Below are 15,186 nucleotides of genomic sequence, written 5' to 3'. Positions count from 1 at the left end.
ATTTTACGCACGTTATTTTTACAAAAATTATACGAAGCGAAATGTACCGATAGAAACTGTCGACATCATAGTATTTTTTATTCGTTACTTTTACTTATATTATACGAATTCTAAAAAAACTTTAAAAAAAAAACTGTGACTCGGAGTATCTGTTTTTTATGTTTCATTTTACATTTTTGTTTACTTCGAACATAAAAAGGAAGTGTGTGCATAAATAGAGTTTATTTAAATATAGTTTTTTTTTAGGATCTCTCATTACACATATGCTCTAATTCACGCCAATTTTCCGCGCTCCATCAGTGGGTTAGAGCAGATTCTGAACCAAACCATATGAAACGTTTGCTTTACAACTGCAGTTCAAATCGCTATTTGTGATCAGAATAACAGCTTAAAGCAGAATGCACATACGTTGGCAACTCTTAAAGTTGGATCAGGGAATTCCACATTAGCTCTTTGAAAAGCAACTACATTCGAAAACCAGAACCTGTTTTCATTTGCTTTCTTTTCCCAGAAACGAATTATTTTTAGTTTTTATTTTATTATTATGAGAAGTGGTGATCAGAAACGGATATTTTAATGTAATAAAATCTCGAAGGACTGTGTGTCGTTAAGTGGATGGACCGTTATGGTAAATCTCGAAGGATTGCGTGGTGTTGCATAAGAGAACTTGCTCCACTTACGTCAGAAATTGGATTGCATCTCGAAAAAGCTTTGTTAAGTATATGGGGGAAAATGATGGGAATAATTCATTGCAATAACCTGTTACGTAACCAGATTATTAATGCTAACATGTACTATTAGTAGTTGCACAAACTGCGACAGATATGTAAGCGCCAACAATTATGAATCGTAAACGCTTTATCTCTCAGCATGAAAAATTCAAACTTCATGCTCCTTAAATCACTCCGAAAAACTACATGACTTCAGCTGTAAGTTTTTACCTTACCCTCGGACATTGCTTCTTTGGTCTGTCAACCGTTTTCAATCGTTTCATGTGCCGTTTCCAAACATTACACAATTATTTTGCCTTTCAAACTCTGGATGATGAATAAAACATGAAAACATTATTAAATATTTTTTTAAATTCAAACGTATAGGATTATTGTCAACCACAGATAAATCTGTTGCAAGGCCCATAGTAAAAAGATCATACTAAATGAGGACAATAACGTAAATGCATATGTACTGTAAGATTTTTATTTCCTCTTCTTCATTATCAAAATAAAAGGTCGAACTTTTGCTTTAACACAACAGAATTTCTAACAAATGTTTAATGTTTCTAACTACTCGTACTACAGAAAGAAATGATACAAGTATTGTAGAAACGCATTAATATTATTTGAAAGCATCAGATAAGCTTATCATTTAAGATAGAATATATGTTTTTGGAATAAAGGTGCACAGTTTAGCAATTTTTGATTAAAAATTCACTCATTAACTACCAAATTTTTAATCCATTACAGACGTTTTATTTATAATGAGGATATACATTTAATTTTAACATGTGTTTTGTCTCTTGCTACAAATTCAGTTTAATCTAAACTCAATAAAATGACTTCCACTCTCACCATTAAATACAAATTTTCTATACCTGAAAACTAACCATCATTAGCTGGATTTATTCATATAATTGTAGCATTTTCAGCCTATTTTGACTTCATAAAAATTATGCAAATATTTGTCTCTTACTGATAAAATGGAAAAATGAAGACGATATTTGCTGTTTTGACAACCTAAAATTATTATTTTATGAGCAATGTTAGGAACAGTAACTATATTTTGAAAAAGGGATCTTTTTGAGGAAACTGATTTAGATTTCTTGATACTATCTTGTTTGCTAAAGATACAGAATGAAATCGCTGCTTTTCGTTTCCGAATCTTCGAGTAATATTCTGCATTAAAATCCAATGAATATTACTCAGTTTTAGTATGATTGTAAATTTAGTTTTTCCTGAATTTGTTTAAATGTGTTCTAAAGACTTTCATAAATATCTATAACTTTATATATATATATACAGTTTATTCTGAACAGTGAAGAACATAACGGTACTATACATTCTGCTTAGGTTCCTCTGTGCCCTATTTTGCCATTTCAGTGCGTATGAACCCATACATGTTTTCCCATAAAATTTAAAACATTGGCTTGCTTTTTAAAGTGTAGCTTAAAACATACCAACATGAGTACCTGCCTTATCCATTGATCCATCTCGCATCATTATCTTAATAGATAATTCTAATGCGAGCATCCAGAGTAGAATGTCTGATATTTTGAATTCCAATGGCAGCCAACGTTTTTTTATAAATAATCCATTAAAAATATAAATATCGATTACCATATCGAAAAATAGCTTATATTCTAGCGCAATGATGATTCTATGATACTTGTGATATACGTGAGCCATGAACCCATTTTGGACGACACGAATTACGCATTTCGAGAGCTGTCGGCGGAGATAAACAGTTGCGTAACACACAGATATTTGTCTCTTACTTGGTCTCATTATTGTCGACATGTGTTGTGCTTACCTTGAATGCGTTCGAGTACATTTTTGGCAGACGGATGATTCTATACCTGACATGGCACCAGAAAGCTAGGTTGTTTTCGAATTTTGATACTATGCCGAACTCTGATACGGATACGAAATTTCGATACTATATATCATTGTTCTAGTAGATTTGAAAGTACATTTGTAAAGCGTACACTTTGTTGCAGTACTATAATTTGTTTTGAATTAGACTAGTAACATTAAATATTCGAGAAATTCTAATTCTTTGTCTGCCTTTGAATAAATTGACTGATTCGAATTCCAGTTATCTATTACAATTACTGATTGTAATACTGTAGCTGTCGCCCATACAATATACGCCCATACGTTACCGTATGCCCATACCATACCGTAGTCGCCCACACAGTACCGTAGTAGCTTTCCTAACCGTTACCGAAGGGCCCGAGTAAGAGGTGGATGTTTGCAAATGTAACAGTGTCGGTGCGGCATGACGGCACTCCAAACATGCGGGGAGCGGAGAGTCCTCTTGTGTGAATTGGTGGGAGACCTCCGGATTCCCTACCTGGGGCGCTCTCCCTCAAAATTGGAGGGGGGGTACAAATGTTCAACCTCTCTTCAGAGTATACCTTGGAATCCACTGTTCCATGTAATATGGAGCAGAAGAATACTGTAACTATGTTACTAGCAGGAAATTACTTTACACAAATTTTGTTTACAGATTACAGAAATCACTTTAAACGAAATATAAAAAGGTTTTATTTTATTCATCGCTCAAGTGATGATAATGAAGCTGAATTTAGTATTGTAATGGTTCTGCGCGAGATGTCATATCATGGTTGCAGAAATCTACATATGGAAATTTGAAGAAAGATTTTTTTTTTTTAAAATTGATTTTCTTTTGTTTTCCTTTTGGCAATGATCAGAAAATGAACTCTGCAAATTTCGAATTCATGAAGCAAAATTAAATGGTTGCACTATTTCCAGTGCGTATCTGAAAATGAAAAAGAAAAACATTCCATCAGAAAGTGAACGATGTTTCAATTGTAATAGAATGAAAAGAGATTGACGTAATCTTTATGTTGGGATCGTAATTTGATACAGTACTTTAAGGGGACTCATACACCTTAAAACCCATAAAATGTTCGAATAGGTGACTGTTGCAAGAATTGGGATAACTTATTTATTTTAAAAGCAATTACTACCAACTTTTTACAGCTGGCTACGTAACATAGCTGCTTTCTGAAATAGTAATCAGAAAGTTTGTGTTGCCACAAATATTTTTATAATTTAATCCGCTTTGTGACAACATTTTTCGTCATGTTTCCAACTTGCGCGCACAGTTTAAAACATTCTGTTTCATAATTTAATTTCATATTTAATATGTAGCTTTTATAACATTTGGAAACTACTGTGAACCTAAAATTCTAAAATTTTCATGTTAAATTTTTATTTTATTTTGGAGTTGAGTTTATAAAATGTAATTTATTAAAAAAATTTGTAATGTTTTCGTCCATAAAATTTTTCGATATCAAAATATTCATCAGATTGTTGGTTCAGTTAGAAAATAGTGCACATATAAAGAATTCCATCCAATTTCAAGTATGTACCATTAGCCATTTTTAAAATATCATGCGCGCAAGGTGGAAACATGGCGAAATATTTTGTCACAAAGAGGATTAAATTACAAAAATATTTGTGGCAACACAAACGTTTTGGTTATTAATTTCCAAAGCAGCTATATTATGTAGTCAGCTGTAAAAAGTTGGAAGTAATTGCTTTTAAAATAAATAAAATATCCAAATTCTTGCAACAGTCACATATTCCAAGATCTTGAGGGGTTTAAGGTGTTTGAGTTCCCTTAAATAATTTCAGAATTCTTTGCGATTCGAATTATAATATAACATGAAATTTCAAATCAATTCGAAGTTTCAATTGGAAATGTAACACAGCTGATAAATAAAAGTTTTTAGTCTTGTAGAATGGCAACATTGTCTCACTGAATGAGTGATTCTGTTCTAAAGTAATGTAACAAATGGGAAATGTCGAGAAATGCAAAGATAAATTTTTATGATATCAGATTATGAAGCATTATGAATTACTATTCCTGCATAGTGTATAAATATATAAACGGATCCATTTGATGCTTATATACAGTCATTTTGTTTCTTTAAATTTAAACTCAAATTTAAACTTCTAATCAAGCTCAAAGTAAGCGTTAGCTTATTCATGGTATGGCAAAGAATTAAGTGTTTTTTATGAAGGTATTTTGACTGGATAAAATTTCTGTGCTTGATCTTAAGACTATTTATTCTTCTTAATCTGATAAATAGAAGTAAAACCTAAACGTATTTCTGTTTATTTTTTTATATTTCATATTGAACAAACAAGCGAAAAGAATGTAACCGAAATGCCTAGAGCGCAAACGAAATTCTTCAAGTAATCCTAAGTTGGAATTTCAGACTCTACAGAAAGTTTAACTCTGTTTTTACAAGAAAGTGTAAAGTAAAAAGAGCAGTACTAAATAATGTGTCGTTCTTGAAAACAAGCTTATGGATAAACAGACAAGGAATTCGAGAATACTTTTAAAAAAGTGCAAAGAAAACAGATGAAAAAATAAACAAATTCTAAAACCAAGTATTCCATTTCCTGAGCACTGGAATTCTGTTATATTATAGTAGACACTTACATGTTCGTTGGATGTGTTTACGTATACTTTATTATGCTATTAAATATAATACTTAACTGAAAACTTTAGATTATTTCAAAATAAACTTTTTACTCCATCCAAGTCGAAGTATTGTAAAGTGTAAAGAAATAGTATTTGAATTCATGTTATTTATTACTATAGTAATACATGCTCTTTAATTTTCTAAATTTCATGAACAATTGATTTTGATTATGATTTACAGCACATTATTAACCAGTTCAAAACTCTCTTTTGTTGCTCAAGAAATAGCCCTAGAACATTGCTCGTTACCAAATGTGTAGCGAAAACGAAACTTTCGGTTCAGCAGAAAGAAAAAATCTGATGTGTACTCCACATGACTTCCTTAAACGGAATATTCAATTATACGCACTTCTTCTTGCATTTCATTTAAACTTATTGGATTGAATTAAATCTACTTCGTCGATAGCGGATAAACAACAAATAAATGGAATCTTTAAAATTCACTCTATTTGTTTACCATAGCGAGACTTTGGCACTAGGTTCACTTAACAACATTACATTGCATTCATTTTATAACTCAGAATGCACAAAATTTATATCAGGTGAAGAATTCTCTAACCGTTGCCACGTGTTCTATCCAAATGCTATAATAACTCTAAAACTATCTATAAAAAATTAAGCAAACAAAATAAAGCAAAGGGTTTCTCACACACGATTCAGAATTTGTCATTCAATTAATATTCTCACTTCGCGACAAGGCAAAAATACATAAAAACTCAAAATATCTATATTAAAAATTACGAAGTAAATTTTAAAAACTTATTTCCTCGAATAAATTCCAGAATGGATTAAGCATGATTTAATTCGCAATAATAAAAAAATCTGATGTGTACACCACATGACTTCCTTGTACAGATTATTAAGTTATACGTATTTTTTCTTGCATTTCATTTAAACTTATTGGATTGAATTAAATCTACTTCGCCGACAGCGCATAAACCACAATAGAATAAATGCATTCTTTAAAATTCACTCTAGTACTTGTTTACCAAAGCGACACTCTCGCGCTACTTTCACTTAACAGTATTATATTTCGTTCATATTATAACACATAATGCACAAAGTTTATATCATTTAAAGAATAGAATTATCTAATCGTTGCCACATGTTTTATTCAAATACTATAATAAAGCTAGAATGATATATAAAAGAAATTAAGCAAAGAAAACAAAAAAGAAACAGTTTTTCACAGACGATTGAGTATTTCTCATTTAATTAATTGAGTTCTCTTTTCGCAAGAAGGCAAAAATACATAAAAACTCAAAATATCTATATTAAAAATTACGAAGTAAATCTTAAACACTTATTTAATCGAAAAAATTCCAGAAAGAATTAAGCATGATTTAATTGGCAATAATAAATGAATGCGTTATCTTTGTTGTTGCGAAGCTAAGTTTCTCTCGAACTGCAACAAATCCACTAGTCTCCTTTTTCAAATGTAAACATCAATGGCCGCCATAAAAAAAAAGGCTTAGCGGCACTTAGACAACTTTAAAATTGTTGATAATTCTAAACATATTGCATACAGATCAACTAAAGTCATAAAAACCTTAACCGGAAGATAAAAACAACATAATTCAATCATTTTTAAGGCAAAAAATGTACAATTTACAAACATATAAGAGTAAAGAGACTGCGATCACTGAGCCGGGGAACAGAGTGGATATATATATAAATATATTTATATACGTTTAGTGCGGCCGATTGCAACCAAAATACGAGGTGCAAATCTACATGTTATAGCAGTCATATATACAAAATTTCAACGTTCTGAGGCTACTCGTTTTTGAGTTATGCGAGATACGTACATACATTCGTACAGGCGCCACGAAAAATGTTCTTTAGAATTAATTTTAAATCAGCTTTATAATATGTTTTGGAGAAAAGAGCCCTCTATTCTGTCCTTATGTACAGGTGCCAGGCAAAAACGTCGTTAAATTGCATTAGATAGTGGTCAAAATGGATATTTCGTTGAAATATGATGCCTGAAGTTTTTCGCGATTACGATAGTTCCTTTTTACTTACAAAATATATTTTCTAATAAAATGTTTCTTTAGTTCTGCTTTTAAATGTTAAGGTTTCATCTAATGGATGTAAATATGAAAATGTATTATTGGAGTGTGTTATCGTCCACGTATTTCAAAATATTCCCAATGTGTGTTATCCCGGGTGAGTAAATGCATTTGAAATTTAACATCAAATTTTGATTACTTTTGAATATATTTGATACTTCAATATGCTCAGTCAATATCAATACTTCAATACTTTAATTTCTGCTAAAATTCCTCAAAAATATCGATATTGATAAATTTGATTCCTTTGTTTACTTAAATCTTTACACACTCATTAATAATCTCTGCATTCTAGAGAGTTATATAGTAAAATAAAGTTTTTCATTTGACTTATTCACGTAAAATCTTTTTTGACCTGGTTTCCTTCTCAACTCACAAAACTGTATTCTGATTATTTCGTATTTAAAAACTGCTTCTGGTAATTATTTCACATTTGCTCAGATCTTGCGAAAAATACATAATCGTTCATTAATATCATAAAATCTATATTACTTTGTATGCAAAGTAACGTAAATCATATATAAATCATATATAAATTTTAATAATTTATTTTAAATGGTTTTATCATTATAGCTTGTTGAAGAGGCATATCTCAAAACTTACACTATTAACGATCTTCTGAGTGTATTTGTATGGCATTTATACATGGATATTTCTAAATAGTTGTCAGAAAATATTATTAAACGGATCACAATACATGCACGTATATATAAAATTTAAAATTAAACCAAAATTAAAGCAAATTCAGATATTATATCCAATTATAGGAAAGTATAATTCTACTTCAACGCAACAGAACTTTCCGCTGAATTTCTGCAGCTTTTAGTGCGGGATTTAACTTCAGGTTTATGGCCTACTAGAGCTTAACTTAGAATTTTGTACGAAGTAAAAAGGAAGTATTGTAATCGCGAAAATTTTCATGCAGCGTATTTCGAGGAAAATATCCATTTTGACCGCTATCGAATGCAAATTAACGATGTTTTCGCATGACATTTGTAGGTAAGGACAGAATAAAAAACTCTTTTTTTCCAAAAAATTATAAAACTGCTTTAAAATGAATTCTGAAGAGAATTTTTTGTGGTGTTTGTACGTACGTATGTACGTATGTATCTCGCATAACTCAAAAACGAGTAGCCTCAGAACGTTGAAATCCTCTATATAGGACTGCTATAACATATGTGCACCTCGTATTTTGGATGCAATCGGCCGAAGCAAAGGTATATGAATATATTTATATAATATCCACTCTATTACCCGGCTCAGTGATCTCAGTTTCTTTACTCTTATACGTTTGTAAATTGTGCATTTTTTGATTTAAAAATGATTCAGTTATGTTTTCCTTATCTTATAGTTAAGGTTTTATGTCTTTTGGAAATCTGCATGCAATATTTGTAGAATTATCAACAATTTAAAAGCTGCGAATTAAATCCTGCTTAATCCATTCTGGAATTGTTTCGAGGAAATAAGTGCTTAAGGTTTACTTTGTATTTTTATATAGATATTTTGAGTTTCTATTTTTTTTTTCCCTTGTCGCGTAGTGCGAGCGGAATTAATTATTAATTGAATGAAAAATACTGAATCGTGTGTGAAATCTGTTTCTTTTTTGTTTTGGTTGCTTAATTTCTTTTACACATTGTTCTAGATTAATTATAGTATTTGAATAGAACATGTAGCAACGATTAGATAATTCTTCAAATGATATAAATTTTATGCATTCTGAGTTATAATATGAACGAAACATAACGCTGTTAGGTGAACCTAGCGCCAGAGTGTCGCTATGGTAAACCAATATATTGAATTTTAAAGAGTGCATTCATTCTATTGTGGTTTATGCGCTATTGACGAAGTAGATTTAAATCAATCCAATAAGTTTAAATGAAATGCAAGAAAAAATGCGCATAATTTAATATTCTCTAACCAGGAAGTCACGTGGTGTACACATCAGATTTTTTTTTAAATTTGATTATATATACGAGTATATATGTACATATATATTCGAGTATACATATAAGAGTATATATATTATATATACGATTGTATATACGAGTATACATATGTATATATATATATATATATATATATATATATATATATATATGTAATGATAGTATGATATTGGAAGCACTGATGCAAGACCACACAGACGTAGAAGCGTAGCAATGTTTTTTAGCGTAGATACTTAGATACTTGATGCTTAGAGCGACCATTCATTTTGAAGAAGAAGCAGTCGAGGCGAATTGAATTCCATATTTATTTAAGCTCACATTGGTGGTCACAGTTGACGTGGTACTCAAATCGCGCCTATTTACAGAACATTTACAGTTTTGATACTGTAACGATAGAAGCGAAGATAGATGATTGCAGCAGCGTCTTAAGAGGATAAAAGCGTAAGCGAGAAGGGAGAGAGTCAGAACGTTTTAGTTTACAATTACTTTGAACAAGAGGTATCTGCATTAAGCGTTGCATAGGATCGCATGATTAATTTGAATGATGCATCTCAGACATATGGCGCTATTTTTAAGACAGAGAGAGGAAGTCTCTGAATTAAATAAAAAATAAAACAGGTCACAGTCAATTAAAATAAGAAGTTTTTTTTTTTTTTTTTTTTTTTGTATTTTTTATATATATGTGTGTGTGTGTGTATATATATATGCGCAAACTTAAAACTCTGTAGACATCTACACGTATACCCGATAATAGGATATAGCATAGGTGGGGAACCTGCGGCCTCCGCGAGGTTCTTGTGCGGCCCTTTGCCACCTAGTACAAAATGGTAGAGTTCGTTTCAAACAACTATTGTACATCAACGCCATGACAGTTGCGCGAAAAATCCCGCCAAAGACAGTCATATTGTAATATGACGTCAGAATACTAGTCTGAAAAGGACTCTAACACGCATGAGCGAGGCTCTTGCTCATAGCTAGCAGCGCCAACTACCTTGTCTAAGAAGTAAACAAAATTCGGTTTCAGATCTCCCATTTGAGTGTCACACATTGCTTTGGCTTCTCTGACTCGCATCTCTCAACGCTTCCCTGTTGTGATCTTCAGCTAACTGTAGTTAACAGTGCGTGCTTATAACAGGTACACGGTTTTATTATATTTCTAGAAAGTACACACTTTGTTAAAGATATTATTTGATATTCGCTTTTTTATCCATTATGTCAAATAGTAAGAGAAGAAAATTAGGTGATGAAAACAGAACATTTAATGTAGAATGGGAGTTAGATTTTTTCTTTACTGCTGAGAAAGATGAAATGATGTGTTTGTTGTGCAATACAGTTTTAAATACTTTAAAAAAAAGCGAATGCAAATAAACACTATTTGACTCATAAAGAACATAAATATTTCGCTTTAGAAGGTGAATCACGAAAAGCTGCACTTCAAAAGTTGAAAAATGAGAGGAATCATCAGCAGGCAACTTTTAGTGCCTTTGTAAATCAAAATTCCGCTGCAGTTGCTGTTACGTATAAAATAGCACATGTACTTGGAAAAGGGGGCAAACCATTTAGTGACATTGAAATAATTAAAGAATGTATTGTTGAAGCAGTGAGTATGTTAGATCCAAGAAATGTCGACAAATACAAACAATTACCTCTTTCAAGAAGAACTGTAACAGATCGACAGCACGAATTAGCGCAAAATGTAACAGAGCAACTTCATGCAATTATACAAAATGAAGGCGTTCATTTTTCAATTGCTTTAGATGAAAGCACGGATAAAACAGATTCGGCACAAGTTTTATATTTTATTCGTGCTATAACTAAAGATTTTCAATGTTACGAAGAACTACTTGCGTTGGGTACACTAACTGGAAGAACTCGCGGAGCCGATATTTTTGAAAACTTCAAAGAAGTATGTAATAAATTACAATTGAATGTCAGTAATTTAGTCAGTGTCTGCACCGATGGTGCACCTTCCATGAGAGGCAAAAAAGAAGGATTCGTTGCTTTGTTAAAAAAGGAAAATTTAAACTTGAAAAAATTGATATCATTTCACTGCATTTTGCATCAGCAAAATCTTTGCGCAAAATCTACCATTTTGCAAGACACTCTGGATAGAACCATTGCCATTGTCAACTATATTCGCGTAAATAGAATGCGTCATCGTGAATTTCGGCAGATGCTCTCTTTAGATGAGGAAACGTATAATATTAACCTGCCATACTACTGCAAGGTTCGCTGGCTATCAACAGGTCAGGTTTTGATAAAAGTTTTGTCTTTACGACGACAAATTTTAAACTTTTATAAAGAACAAGGAAAACAATGTGATCTATCAGATGAAGTATTTCTCAGAAACCTTGCATTTTTGTCTGATATGATGACAAAACAAAACAATTTAAATATTTGCCTGCAAGGTGAAACGAGGTATATTTATGAAATGTGGCAAAAGATCCAAGCTTTTAGAAAAAAATTATCATTTTTCAAGACATTGCTTTGTCGATCGGAAATATCTGCATAACACTTCCCGGAGCTAGCTAAAATGTTAAATGAGCAGAACTGTGAAAATAAAATATTCGATGAATATGTAGGTGTCTTGGATTGTTTAATAGAAGAGTATACGAATAGATTTTCTGATTTTGACGAGCACACTCCTGCTATGAAACTGGCATTTGAACCACATTTAATAGATATATCCGAGGCTCCTGCAGAACTACAAATGGAGTTAATTGATTTAGGGGAAGATAGTATCATCAAATCCCTTTTTAACGCTAAAAAGGATCCCATAGAAATCTGGAAAAATGCTGTTGAATATCCATGCCTTCGAGAACATGCTCGCCGCTTACTTTCCTGCTTCGGAAGTACCTACTGTTGCGAGACAACATTTTCTCTCATGTCAAAAATAAAAACAAATTTAAGAACGCAAATTACAGATGCACATTTAGAGGATCAATTAAAGCTGTGTGTTACGAAGCTTGATCCAAATATACAATTACTGTCAAACAAAAAACAAAGCCAAATAAGTCACTAACTTAGTGAATAAAAAATATTTTTATTGTATTTTTTTATAATATTTTATATTATTTTATATGTATATTATATTTAAAATTTTGTAGTATTACATTTAATTTTTTCTATATAATGCAATAAATTGTTAAATCTATAGAAAAACTATAATAATTTCACAAAAGTCACTTTCTTAGGTCAATCTTATTTCTTAGGTTCTTAGGTCTCTCTTATTGCTGCCTAATTTAAATGTGGCCTCTAATGGTAAAAAGGTTCCCCACCTCTGGGACAGAGGAAGACTTTTAATACTTTTACTTCCGAAAATCAACTCTTAGCGAAGCTGTCTTTTCAATGCTGAGGATGCTCATAAATGAACTGCTCAAAGTATGTGGAAGGTACTTTAACGCTGTTTTATCAATTTAGGACTGTACGTGCACAGTACATCACCAGCAATATGCAACCCAATTTTATCATACGGCGAAAATACTGATGATGTCACCATTTACTGTTTTCCCATGGTTTGCAATGATACCATTCGTAAACCCAGGTGATGATCTGCAATAACGAGATTTGTAAATCATTCCCGCGCTGAAGTTTCTCAACATTGAAACATTGATGCATGCCTTATTATCCCCACATATATTCCGTAACATTTTAAATGTTTTATTAGCCTTTTGCTGTCAGTAGCCAATACGAAAATTGTTGGTTGCTTCCACTCGCTGTGAACGTATCCGTTCACACAACCGTCCAACAGATCAGACGCTTTAGTATGAATCATTTACAAAATCGGTAAAAGATTTAAATGTATATTAATTCAAAACAAGACGGAGGAAATTGTAAGTCTTTTCAGTTAGGCACTGCATAAATGCATGTAAAAAGAGAGGTTACATAGTATAACAGAGAGAGAGGTAATATCACTGCATAACGGTAAACGTTTGACAGAACAAAAACAAATTAATCTGAAGCAGCCTTTGCAGGTTAAGTCAGAATGACATATACTCACAAAATAAGAATACATGAATTAAGTAGGTATTACGTTTACAATTGACTTACGTGTATCTTGAAATTTTGATACACATATACAGATTTTTAAGATGGCATCAGATTCTTTGTGACGAAAAACAGCATAAAACATTATTGAAAGGTCTGTTTTTATAAAAAAGGAACGACAAAGAATCGGAGATTATGGTTACTAAGTAGCGAGACGGTGGTATACGAAAAATAGCAGAAATCGAGGAAGGAGCAAAAAATGTCATATAATTTTTAATTTTAAAACAGCATTATAAATAAATTGCGTCCGTCGTTGTTATTAAAGGTGCATGCGACTGACGTCAGAGACATGGCACATATCAGTCGCAATGCTCCATATTTCCCTCATGGTATTTATGTTTAAGCACCATAATTGTACAGGAATAGTAGCAGTAGATCCTCAGCTTTAAATAAAACTCCAATACACAAATCCCTCGATACTAAATAAGAAAATCAGAGAAGTCAAGAAAATATAAAATGACGTAATATGATTACGTAAATCTCATTCCGTCATTTAAATTTCTGGTCACATACGTTGGCACTCTGTCTTGCACCTAAATAACCTTCTAAATAGAATTACTTAAACGCAACTACAGAATCCAGTGGGCAGACAGTATTCATAGCTTGTGATTTGATATGACATAAACTGTAACCGGTCGTTAAGTGATTATCGAAAACCCAACAATCCAGGGTCAATTCAGAAGTGTCTCCAGGTCATGTGGTAATTTCAACACCTTGCTATGGCGTGTGCGACAAACCATGCACATAGATTACGACGTAATAAAAACAGTTCTTTAGTCTTCTAATAAAGTATGGATTCCACTAAACGGCAGCGCATTATTTTAGTAGTATTAAAAATGTTTTTACAACTTAGCTTCCAAGAGTTTAAAATAATGGTTCTATTGCAGTTTTATACAATTGTATACATACTCATTGGCAAACAAGTCGGAGAATGTGCTTTCTAATCCGCTCTACAGTTCCATTTATAATCTACAAGGTTCTATTGCCTCTATTGCAAGTAATCTGTGATAGGTATTATCTCTTTCCCATCCTATTCTTTAAAAACAGACATCATTGTTTTTGTTTCATATTCACCGTCTACTGTATTTCGTTATGTATTATTCTGCAATTCTCTCATTTTAGCTAGATGCTTTCAACAAGAAGCTGTATTATTAACTGTAAACATGTAGAACGTTTTATCGTGCAGGAAGAGCGCATGCAGTTGTAGAAAAGTGCTAATGAATTTATGTTTTGACGTGTACCCTTGGTCTCTTTTTTGGAGAAAATCAGCAAACAGGGACAGTAATTTGTGTTGTGATCGCTGTCTTTATCACACCATTAAATGAATTATTACTTCATACTCGGAAAAGTTCAGATAATTTGATATAATCGTTGTCTTATAATATTTCTTACTTATAAGGTCTTCATTTTTATAATATTATTTGTTATGAGACTCCTAGAAGATATAGTTTTAACATCTGTGATAAAATGTTTTAAGGATATAACAATTAGCTGTTCGCTCATTGGCATTCTGATGCTTGTGGCATTACTGGATTGAAATTAATAAGGTTTTAAATTTTAAGTCATATCATTGTCAAGATTACGAACACGATATTGTTTATTTATTATAGAAAAAGCAGATTTACGTGGCATTACATTCTGCATTGAAGAAAGTTGGTTGGCTTTGTCAAATATTTCATGGTAGCAAAATTCAACAATTTCAAAAGTCAACAACAGCAACATTTACTCTAAATCTCAAAACCAGCTGCATAATACTTCCTTTGCAACAATCCGTATTCTAATATTAGCATATACTAGTTCCCATTTTTCATTTATTCTGACATTTAACATTGACGATTAACTATAAATGATTAGAAGAACTAGCCAAAATAGATTCAAAGTAGTTT

Source organism: Stegodyphus dumicola, chromosome 10 (assembly GCF_044657685.1).
Source record: "Stegodyphus dumicola isolate Sdum_Otavi_A_Nest chromosome 10, ASM4465768v1".
In the NCBI taxonomy this organism is placed as follows: Eukaryota; Metazoa; Arthropoda; class Arachnida; order Araneae; family Eresidae; genus Stegodyphus; species Stegodyphus dumicola.
This window is presented reverse-complemented; position numbering follows the sequence as displayed.